Genomic DNA, 12,800 nt, shown 5'->3' on the forward strand with positions numbered 1-12,800 from the left:
CTGAAAGAATTGATGGGCTCGACCCATGCTTTGGAGTTAAATTGAAGAGTGAACAGAAACAAATTCTCCATCTTCAGAATGTCAAATTGTGTTTCAGAGGCCCAAACCTGTGTGTTGAGGAGCTGATTGAAGAGTGAACAGGAACAAACTCTCCACCTTTGATCATAAATTTTATCAGAAAACCTACAATTTATTGCATAACAAGAACACATAAAAAATAGGGAAACTATTGCATCTTGAATGTTAAAATCAGTACCAACAGAAAACTGTCCGAGTCATAGCAATTCCCTGGAATGAATTACACTGTGCAGGGCATACTCCAACCTTCAAAACCCTTCATTTTTCAACCAGGCCAATACATGCCTATGAAGGTGAACTAAGTTAGGGATGAAGGCTAGAGTAGAAGATAAGTAAATCAATTAAGGAAGAACGTGAGATATCAGTGAAGAAGGCCTTTGATAAGACCCTCTCAAAGGTAGCTCTTAGTGCCTCCAAATAACAAACAAGAAATAAATTATGCTATCATCTACCATTACAGAATAGTGAAAACAGCAACAGGGAAACATTCATTTCGTTGGATAAGTTCTGATATAGATCACCAGTAGGTACAGCCCTGTTCCTACTCGATGATATTCATTTCTTGGAATGAGAAAAACAAACTAAAGTTCTGTAATGGATAACATACAGACTCAAGACCATACCCAAGAGGTTGCCCTCTCCCAGCAAGCTTTGCCTGCTCCTTCCTTTCCCCCCTCTCACATTCTCCCCTTTCTCCCCTTTCTCCCCTTTCTCCCCTTACATACCCCCAACCTTTGTAACAAACTCTAACAAACTCTTACTCTTCTATCCAGTCTTCTTCTGCCACTTGGACTGTCTTTTCTGCACCTCTGCCCACAGCAGAATAGTGGTTGCTGTCCAACAGGGGGTTGCCATCTGACCTCTCCCCTGCACCTGCTGCGAGTGATGTTGTGTTCCTCTGCCTATCCTTGTGTTTGTACACCCAAGTAATGAGGGGCTTGTCAACACTCCCTACCTTCAGTTTCACCTTGTCCTCAAGTTGAAAATCAGGGAATTGATTGTGCAGTTCACAAAAGTCCTCCCAAGTGTTTTCACAGCTAGGCAAATGCTTCCATTGAATCAGCACCTCTAGTGAACCACAAGAGGAGTAACGGATGTCTACAAGTTCCTTAGGAAAGAGTTGGAGTTCCCCATCTTCTGCGCTAAACATGATGGCAGGGGGCTGAGTGATGCTGTTGTTACCTACTACCTTCTTTAATTGTGAGACATGAAAGACAAGATGAACCTTGGAGTCGGGTGGGAGTGTAAGCTTGTAAGCAACTGGGCCAATTTGTGCTGCAATAGGATATGGACCATAGTATCAGTGGCTGAGCTTCTCATTGGGGCGTTTCGCTAGCTTCTTGAATAGGTATGGTTGAAGTTTGAGCGGTATGGTTGAAGTTTGAGAAAAACTTCCTCTCCTACTTGGTAGGTGACATCTCTTTGGTGCTGATTTGAAGATGATTGCATACGGTCTTGAGCCACCCGCAAGTTGTTCTTCAACTCAACTAGGATTTGATCATGTTCATGTAAGACGACATCAACTTCATCCACCTTGGAGTAGTTCCCTTCCCACTTGAGTAATGGTGGAGGCTCATGGCCATAGACAGTTTGGAAAGGTGTCATATTGGTAGCTGAGTGGTAGGTGGTATTGTCACGCCCTCCCAGCCGGTACCCTATCTGGCATACCCGAGAGTGTGATCCACAGCCCGAAGATCAGGTATCGAGTGATCAACCTCCCACATAAACAATAACATAATCATGAACAATCATAACATGAGTGCGGAAGATAAATCATAGATCCAATAATGAAAGAATGAATCATAAACGAATCGGAATAATAGACATAATCAGAGTATCAAACAGATAAGTAAAGTGAAGCAAAAATCCCACTTTACATCCAGCGGAAAAGTAGCTCTAAAGAATAAACTAGATAAAAGCTAATCCCAGTAGCAAGTACATTGGGTAACTAAATTATTCTCCACTTTGTAGACGACATCCTTGTAGGTGTAGATCTCATAAATAGCACAAGGACGCTTCCACTCAATGGTCGGACTAAGCATCGTACGGAGCATAACCACCCGTGGGATCTTCAGAGTAATTGTGGTAACCGCAATCACCTTCCTCGGAGATATGTCTCTTCGCCTTGCGCTTCCTCATAGGAACCGTCATAGTACTCAAGACTGCAGGATAGTCTAACAACATTGTACAATAAAGGAATGAGTTTCAAAGAAACTCGGTAAGGCGCGATTAAAATCCATAATAACACAAATGGCAGGATTCCAGAACAATCATAAATGCAATATGATATGAGACAAACAATGAATGAATGAATCTAACTCTATGTATGCTGGTCTCTATTGGCAGACATGCTTTAAGTCGTAGCACCATATTTCTTTAGGAAAGTCCACTCACATCCTCAACCATTTAAGATATCTTGGATTCTCTCACGGATCATTTCACCGGTCTTGAGCAGCCGATTGGTAATGGGTCCTTCATCCCTCAGGACAAACCTTGGCAGGGGGTTAAGTCAACACACTCTCTCACAACCATTTGGTATAAGTACTGGCGCATGTCAGGGTAAAGCCTAGCCAAATGCAAGTCTTCTACTTGGTTACATCAAGTCAGATCCAGATACTTCCATTCCTCGTCCCTTACGATCCTTTCCGGTATCCTTCACACTAGAGTCCTCATAGTCCCTGACTACGGACTCACCAACCCTATTGATCATCCACATATGGTAAACGGGAAGCTCTCACGTCCTCTCACGGGTTGGTTACCGGTCTTAAGCGCCCGTGAGCCCAAGTCTAACCATATGCAACCCTACCAATAAATGGCCCCCACAATGTGATTCCCGTCCTCTCACGGGTTGGTTACCGGTCTTGAGCGCCCATGAATCCCCATTGCTACCACGGGTCGTTCGGTCTCAATACCCCTCCGATTAGGGTCCGACATAACAGACATCCTAGCCAAACACTACTAGACAATCCTATATATGTCATCCAACAGTTTAGGAAGGTGTCCAGAGGGCATCTCCGGAAACATCCCATAATATTCCCGTAGTAGTCCAAGGACAGAAGTGTCAAAAGGACACCTCTCCTTTCCAAACCATACGTAAGCATACACATGCATCAATTCATATCATCACATATATGGTAACTCCATATATGGAAAGAAATCAATATTTACAATCACTTGTATAACATTGGTAAGTAAATCATACATGAATCAACTCAATATGAATAAGTAATGCTACCGTAATCAAAGTTATGCAACAGTAGTATATCATTGTAAGAATCTAATTTAGGAAACATATTAATGATATTCAAATATAGAAACTAGATTCATGCTATCTATGTAATTAAGGAAATAACCATCCTTACTTTTTATAACTCGCAAAGAATCCTAAGAAATCAAGTAAGATCTTGGCAAACTTGAGAAGAAGGTCCTAAACAAGTATATACAACATATTAGGAAAGATCCCTAGCAGAATATATATCAAAATATCCGAAACAGACCAATTCGGAGTTGCTTGTACTCATTGGTCGAGTGGATTGGTCGAGTGGTCCATCGACCAATCAGTCGACCAATGCGATGATAGCTTATAAAATCAGAGTTTTAAGATATGAAATCCGAATTTGGTGGTTCAAAAGGGTACTAATCAAGGGGTAGACTATATCAGTAGTATTCTAACATAAAGGGGACCTCAAAACACTAATCAAATCAAGGTATCAAGATCCAAATTAGGAAACAAAAAGTTACCATAAATAAATCAAACATGGATCTTGATGAATTTTGAAATAGAAAACAAGGACAAGAACTATAGGAGGATGGATCATTGCTTTCGGTAATGAAAACATGAAAACATACATAGGTCTTCATGGAATAAGGCTTAGAAGCATAAATCTAAATAAGGAAATAAAACCTACCATATATGTAACTATCATGCATCATGAAGAACACATAGTAAGGTAGAAGAGAACAACTAGAATTCTATGGATTATGGATCATGGAAAGAAAACACAACCATTAACCACTAACATGATCAATGAAAGAAGATCCAAAGAGATCGAGAATTCAGATTAGAAGATTAACAGAGATTAAATCATGGTTTGATCATGAATCCTTCAAAAGCTTGCAATGATCATGGTTAAGATCATTGTTCTAGCCTTAAATCCTTAGGATGATCATGAGAACATGTTCGAGAGATGTTTGCAACAGAGAATGCAGCATCTCTTCTACTTGTCTCAACTCAAAAAGGAAAGAAAAACAAAGATGGAGGAGAAGAAGAGAGAGTAGACATACCTTTTGATGCAAAAAGAAGAGTTCCGACGAAGATCCGCCAAGAAAACTCCAAGGATGCAAGAGAGATGACTTGCAGAGGTCTTTGGTTCTGTTCCGAGGGTTTGGAGGCAGCAAATACGAAGTGGACTCGAGGTTAGACTTAAATAGAGCAAGAATCAACCTAATTGCCAAAGACAGCACCCATTGGTCGAGTGGATTGGTCGACGGCCCAGTCGACCAATCAGTCGACCAATGCTTGACAAAGAAGGCCAAAACAGGGAATTGAAGGTCCAGATCAAATCCAATCCTAAAGGGGTTTTGCACACAAGTCAAGTGACTTACCTAGTAGGTAGAAATGCCTTCAAACCAAGATAGAGAGCACTCCAAGTCCATCAACTAATTAGATCCTCATCAGGATTCTGTTTCCATAAATAGAACCTCATCATCAACCTTCATGGATTCAAAGCCGACACCAAGTCCTCTCTTGGGATGGCCCAAAGCTGACTTCTTACTTTACTTCGGGTCATCGGACCTACAAATAACAAGGTTTCCGGGTCAAGGTTAGGGCTGGGTTTCACATTCTCCCCCCTTAAAGAAATTTCGTCCCCGAAATTGAAAGCGTACTGTGCTTCCAAAGAGGTAAGGAAACTTCTCCTTCATGTCTTCTTCCTTCTCCCAAGAAGCTTCTTCAGGGGTATGGTTCTTCCACCGAATCTTCACCAAAGGAATGGCGCGATTCCGCAGCTGCTTGTCCTTCCTATCCAGGATTTCGGCCGGTTCTTCATCATAGGTCAAATCAGCACTAAGTCCTTCAGTGCTTGCTGCAAAATGTGTTCCGGATTCTCTATGTATTTTCGGAGCATCGAAATATGGAACACATTGTGCACACCAGCAAGAGACGGAGGTAATGCTAATCGATACGCAACAGGTCCAACCTTTTCCAAAATCTCGAAAGGTCCAATGTAACGAGGGCTAAGCTTTCCCTTAACATTGAATCTCATCACACCCTTCATTGGTGAGACCTTCGGAAAGACTTTCTCTCCAACTTGAAATTCCAAATCGGTCCTTCTCTTATCAAGATAAGATTTCCGTCTCGATCAAGGCAGACTTAATCCTTTCTCTTATCATATCTACCATAGCACTTGTAGCTTCAATCATCTCAGGACCTAAGACTTTTCTTTCACCTTGTCTCGACCCAAGACAAAGGTGTCCTACAAGTACTACCATACAAAGCCTTGAATGGAGCCATGCCTATTGTTGCTTGATAACCGTTGTTATAGGCAAACTCAACCAAAGCTAGGTGTTCATCCCAATTACCACCCATATCCATCACACAAGATCCGAGCATGTCTTCCAATGTCCGAATTGTCCGCTCGGATTGTCCATCGACCGTGGATGATGAGCTGTACTCAAGTTCAATTGGGTTCCCAAGGCCTTCGCAAACTATTCCAAAACCTTGAGGTGAACCTAGGATCACGATCGGAGACAATACTCAATGGCACACCATGCAGACGAACCACATTATCCACATAAAGCCCGGCTAGCTTATCCAGAGTATGAGTGATCTTCATAGGAATGAAATGGGCTGATTTGGTCAACCTATCAACAATCACCCACACAGTGTCATTGCCTTTACTTGTCCGAGGCAAGCTAGTCACAAAGTCCATGGAGATATCTTCCCACTTCCAACTAGGAATAGGAAGAGGTTGAAGTAATCCAGATGGAGGTTGTCGAACGGCTTTCACACGCCGGCAAGTCTCACACTTGGCAACAAAATCATCAACATCCGCCTTTAGACCAATCCACCAAAAATGTTCCTTCAAGTCCTTGTACATCTTGGTGCTTCTCGGGTGTACAAAGAAAGACCGACCGGTGTGCTTCCTTCAATATTTCTTTCTTAACTTCTTCGTTTGCAGGCACACACAGTCTTCCTCTAAACATCAAAGCACCATCCATGGATATACCAAAGTCGGGGTCCGACTCAGGATTCAAAGAAATCTTCTCAACTTTGGTCAAAAACTCTTGATCAGAACTCTGCAGAGCAACAATCTTATCTCTAAGACCAGATCTTGCCGTCATGGCGTAAAGAATAAAATCAGAATTCTCGGGGACGATTTCCAAATCAAAACTCTCAATAGAAGACCACAATGGTAAACTCAAAGCATTCAAATCCAAAGTCTTCTTCCGGTTCTTCCTACTAAGAGCATCAGCAACAACATTTGCTTTCCCAGGATGATACCGAATATCACAATCATAATCGGAGACGAGTTCCAACCATCTCCTTTGTCTCATGTTCAACTCCTTTTGGGTAAAGAAATATTTCAAACTCTTATGATCCGTGAAAATGGCAATCTTCTCACCGTAAAGATAATGTCTCCAAATCTTCAAAGCAAAGACAACGGCGGCAAGTTCTAGATCGTGAGTGGGGTAATTCCGCTCATAATCCTTCAATTGCCGAGAAGCATAGGCTACGACCTTGCCATGTTGCATCAGTACACAACCCAAACCAATCTTTGACGCATCGGTATAAACCGTCATACCACCGGAACTATCGGTATAGTCAAAACCGGGGCACTTGTCAATCTATCTTTCAACTCTTGGAAATTCTTCTCACAAAGCGTCGACCAAACAAACTTCTCTTCTTTCCCGGTCAACTTAGTCATAGGAGCAGCCAACCGAGAAAAGTTCTCAATAAACCTTCGGTAGTAACCCGCCAATCCAAGAAAACTTCTTATTTCCGTTACTGACTTCGGTCTCTCCCAATCAGCCACAGCTTGGACCTTTTCAGGATCGACACGAATACCTTCGGCTGAAACTACATGACCAAGGAAAACCACTCTCTTAAGCCAGATATCACACTTGCTAAAATTAGCAAACAACTTCTTTTCCCGCAACCTTTGCAAAGTGAAGCTTAGATGACTCGCATGCTCTTCTTCGCTCTTCGAATAGATCAAGATGTCATCAATGAAAACAATCACAAACTTATCAAGCACATCATGAAATACTCGGTTCATGAGGTCCATGAACACCGCAGGAGCATTGGTCAATCCGAAGGGCATGACTCTAAACTCGTAGTGACCATACCGCGTTCGGAATGCTGTCTTGAAGATATCACTAGACTTCACTTTCAATTGGTGATATCCGGACCTTAAGTCAATCTTTGAGAACACAACTGCACCCTTCAACTGATCGAAGAGATCGTCAATTCTGGGCAGCGGATATCTATTCTTGATAGTCAACTTATTCAACTCACGGTAGTCGATGCACAAGCGCATACAACCGTCTTTCTTCTTGACGAACAAGACCGGAGCTCCCCAAGGTGACACACTAGGCTGTACGAAACCTCTATCAATGAGCTCATTTAACTGATTTTGCAACTCTTTCAACTCAGTAGGAGCCATCCTATACGGAGCTTTAGATACCGGAGCGGCACCAGGGACGAGATCAATAGAGAATTCGACATCTCTCGTCCGGAGGCACTCCCGATAGGTCATCGGGGAAGACATCAACAAAGTCGCAGACAACTCGACTTCGTCGACTCTTTTCTCCACTATACCCTTGCCTTCAGCATGAAGCATCATCCACTAGGGCATAGACTTGCATCAAGGCAGACAAGACCTTCTTACAAACCCTTCTCTTTTCACCTTGAAATTCAAAGACCGGACTTCCACAAATATGGAACTGAATCTTCTTTGAGGAACAAAGGAACACAGCTTTGTGGGCTATCAACCAATCAATTCCCAAAATAACATCGAAGTCCTTCATGTCAAGAATCACAAAATTGGCTTCCAAGTTCTTCTCACCAATCAACACAGGACATTTAGATAACCCCTTATCTAGTTTCACAACAGACCAAGAGGTGTACTAATCAATAAACAACTAGACAACTTCTCGTGGATTAGGTTAGTCTTCTTGATGAATGCAGATGACATGAACGAATGAGATGCACCCGTATCAAATAAGACAAATGCAGAAATAGAAGCGACTAACAATGTACCCGTAATCACATCATGGCTTGGATCCCGCTCAGCATCGGAAATACTGAAAACTCTACCGAGGGGAGGAGCAGGAGCACTCTTCACCACTGGGGCAAAGGTGCTGTCAAGCGGGCCGCTTCGGACAGCACGAGCAAAATGACCAGCTTGCTTGCGGAGAAGCAAACAGGATTGCTGGATCCAACAGGGGTGGCTGCAACAGAGGGCTTCCGAACAACGGGCCTTGCACTCGCACTTGCACTTGCACTTGCATTTGCTGGTGGTCGGTTTCCGCCATACCGTTTAAACCGGCCGGGCTGCTGAAAACCCGTGTTCTCGACCTACACTCTTAGCCCGAAAGGTAGGAGTGGGGTAGGGTGTAGGTCTCACATAACGACGGTCATTGCGATCCACCAAACCAGAATTCCTTGATCGCCAAGGCTTTTGCACACGAGCACTTTCCTTCTCTCGTTTCTTCCAACTTCTTCGAGTTCTCACCACTTGAGCATAGCTCACTATAGGCTGGATCGTGAGATAAGCTTTAATGGCAGGGCGCAGTCCTTTGAAGAACTTCTTTGCTTTGGCGAGGTCTTCCTTCAAAGAATCTGAGCAAAGAAATGAAGCTCCTCGAACTTCGTTGGTACTCCAACACGACAAAGTTCCTTGAGTCGAATCATAAACTCAGCTTCCCTTTGCATCCTTCATCGCCTCGGAAAGTAGTTCATACAAAAAGCCTCTTTGAATAACTCCCAAGTTACAACTCCCGCATGCAAACCTTCCAAAACAGGACGAGTGGAAATCCACCATGCATCGCCTTCTTGTTGCAACTTCGTTCAAAGAAACAAAATCTTCCGAGCTCTCGAGCATTGCAGATGCCGGAAAGCCTTCTCCAACTCACGAAGCCACTTGTTAGGAAACAAGGGGTCCTTGGTAACTCCAAGAAAAGTGGGTACTTGCATCTTCGTAAAACTCTCCATCAAAGTAGTATGAGGAGTTCCAACTAAACCTCCCGCATTCAGGATCGCAGCATGAGGATTCACATTAGCACCAGCCCGGGTCTCATTATGCAGAGTCATGAAACCCACCAACATCCGGTTGAATTGAGCTGCTTGTCGCTGCATCATATTGCCCATAATATTGGCAATATCTCTCGAAACTTCCAACATTCGGGGCACCAGGGGATCTCATGAGTACCCCGATCAGCATTTGGTATCTCACCACCTCCATGAGGTACTTCACCACCTCCCCGAGGTATTTCACCACCTCCATGACCACCGGATTCACCACGCCCACTTCTCGAGTAACCATTCTCGCAAAACCGAGAACATCAAAATACCGAATTTCAAGATTCAACATAAACCACAAGTCCAAATGATTTGAAAACTTAAATCATGCTCAAAAATATCCATATAGTCATCAAACAATATTCCATAAGGCAAAAATCACATTTTCCAAAAATTCAACAGCAAATGAGGTCACCGTGACCATTGGTCGAGTGGTTGGTCGAGTGACCCATCGACCAATCGACGACCAATGAAGAAGAGAAATGCGAAAATTCGCATTATAAGCCTCATTTCCACATTCCAACCTCATTCTAACTTCTTCCAAAGGTGAGAGAGCTCTAGGGAAAATATCCAAGAGTTCCCACAAGTGTTCTTGAGGTGATTTAGTGCTTCAACAACAACACCACAACACACCATCTTCATAAACAAGGTAAATCTCTCATTCTTTCTTCCATTTTCATCTTCTCATGCTTGCATTTCAACAAAACCATGCTTTACTTGTATCCAATGCTAGAAATCATGCTTAGGAATGCTTAGAAACATATTCCCTAGGTTTTAAACACAATGACATGCATAGACAACAAGTTTTAACACATTTGGTGCTCATCTCGCAAAGTTTTATACCGAAATCGATATCTTTAGAAAAATTTCGTTTTCTCTCAAACCGCTTGAAATTTTCGCACGAGATCAAATGCTACATGCTCAAGATGACATTGTAGATAGGTCCATACAATTTGATTTAACCAATTTCAACTTTTCAAAAATCCAATTTTGACCTAAATTGCAAAATCCCCAAATTTCCTTCTTGCTGAATTTTTTGCTTTAATCCATGTTTTCGATCGATTTTCATCAAAACAACTTCATAGACATGAAATTCCAAGTATTGTGCACATGCTAGTATGTTCAAATCAAATTTCCCCCAAATTTGAAATTTTCCGAAAAATTACGAAAATACCCTTTTGGCTCAAATCTTGAAATAGCATTAATTGGAAATGTCTCTTGTCTCTTCCACAGATACATCATGCAGAGGGGAGGACGAGGAGGAGGTAGAGGTCGAGGTCGCATCGTAGGTGCTCTTAGGGGCAGAGGTCAGGTTCCTTTCGAGCCTAGAGAGGAGGTTAGGAGACCGGACCTATTTGACACACCTCAGGCCGAGTTTCGTACGAGGCCTACTTCAGCTATTGTAACATCGAGATGGGGCGTCTACTTCACTTACGCCAGCTCGTAGCCTTTAGGATCCGGCAGAGGTTCGACACTTTACAAAGGGACTCACCTCTTCACCGAGGATTTGCCGGTATACCCGAAGCTAGTGAGGTTGTTCTTCAAAGCAACCTTACTTACACAGAGGAGGCTCGGGGCCGGGGACATCCACTCGACTTGTCCTCGGGAGCAGTGGTCCTTCGACTCGGATTCGCTTCTCTACCCGGACACCGGCCGAGATCTTGCAGGTCCCTTACTATCCACAAGCAGCAGGTGTGTGGATACCCGCAGGAGCGGATCCGGACAGCCATCCGATGCCGTACGAGCTTCGCGAGATATGCTCTACGCTATGGGATAGCCGCCGATGCTTCACACCGTGGACTAGCGGACGGATGACGGGTTCTCGCACGTATTATCGGTCGCATAGTCGGCCGAAACATCATGCCGAAAGCCGGACATCACCATCGGGTCACGTTGATGGAGGCCTTGGTCATTTACCGCATCTACATGGGCTTCGAGATCGATCTCTCCTACATCATTCAGCAGGTCATGCCGGACTTAGTTCTGCGGCCTAGCATGCGGAACCTTTGCTATGGAAGGCTTCCGACTTTGATCTTCGGGGCATTTCGGGGTGAGTTTCGAGGATACTCCGATGGACACTAGATCACAGGGGATACCCCATTGGGACTCGGACTATTCGACGATGAGACTACATCGCTAGAGAGATCTCCCGGTCCAGAGGGTGAGGATGATGATGAATCGTAGGATGAGGATCAGGGATCGAGGATGGAGGAGAGGATATCGGTCCCGATAGTGATGATCAGGCCGGAGATGATACGGATATGCGCGAGGCCGAGCCCGTGCATCACGAGTTTCCTTCATCACACTTCGAGGCGGCGGCCCTTCACATGCGGTTCCGGAGACTTCAGATCTTGGTGCACAGATGAGATCGATGACTTCCATGCTAGAGAGGATGGAGGTCGGACAAGAGCAGATGTACGAGAGGATGGAGTCTCGACAGACAGATAGAGCATCGGGTGACTCAGCTAGCAGAGGAGTTCGAGCATATAGAGATCGAGTAGATCACCTAGATAGACCGTACCTTAGGATTTTCCATTTATGCATTTCAGATGTAATCATTGTAAAAACTTTTGAAATTAATGAAGTTCATTTTGTTTCTCTTTAATTATTGTATGTTATGCACTTTTCTTTTCCTTGCATTAGTGACATTTGTTCAAGTATAATTATGGTATGTTATTCGAAATGTTCTGTTATGCCTCAAAGTTCAAGTTTCTAATTCGTGTTCTATTATTCACTTCTAAGAGTAGAAGAGTCATTTCGGATCAATGACTCAGAATGTTCATTGTTGTCTTTTGTGGTTAGGATCTCCTCGAACCTTGGGCTCGATACCAATCATCACGCCCTCCCAGCCGGTACCCTATCCGGCATACCCGAGAGTGTGATCCACAGCCGAAGATCGTATCGAGTGATCAACCTCCCACATAAACAATAACATAATCATGAACAATCATAACATGAGTGCGGAAGATAAATCATAGATCCAATAATGAAAGAATGAATCATAAACGAATCGGAATAATAGACATAATCGTAGTATCAAACGGATAAGTAAAGTGAAGCAAAAATCCCACTTTACATCCAAATGAAAAGTAGCTCTAAAGAATAAACTAGATAAAAGCTAATCCCAGTAGCAAGTACATTGGGTAACTAAATTATTCTCCACTTTGTAGACGACATCCTTGTAGGTGTAGATCTCATAAATAGCACAAGGACGCTTCCACTCAATGGTCGGACTAAGCATCGTACGGAGCATAACCACCCGTGGGATCTTCAGAGTAATTGTGGTAACCGCAATCACCTTCCCGGAGATATGTCTCTTCGCCTTGCGCTTCCTCATAGGAACCGTCATAGTACTCAAGACTGCAGGATAGTCTAACAACATTGTACAATAAAGGAATGAGTTTCAAAGAAACTCGAGTAA

The sequence above is a fragment of the Hakea prostrata genome, chromosome 1 (genome assembly GCF_041222555.1).
Source record: "Hakea prostrata isolate BN-2017 chromosome 1, UWA_Hpros_2, whole genome shotgun sequence".
Classification (NCBI taxonomy): Eukaryota; Viridiplantae; Streptophyta; class Magnoliopsida; order Proteales; family Proteaceae; genus Hakea; species Hakea prostrata.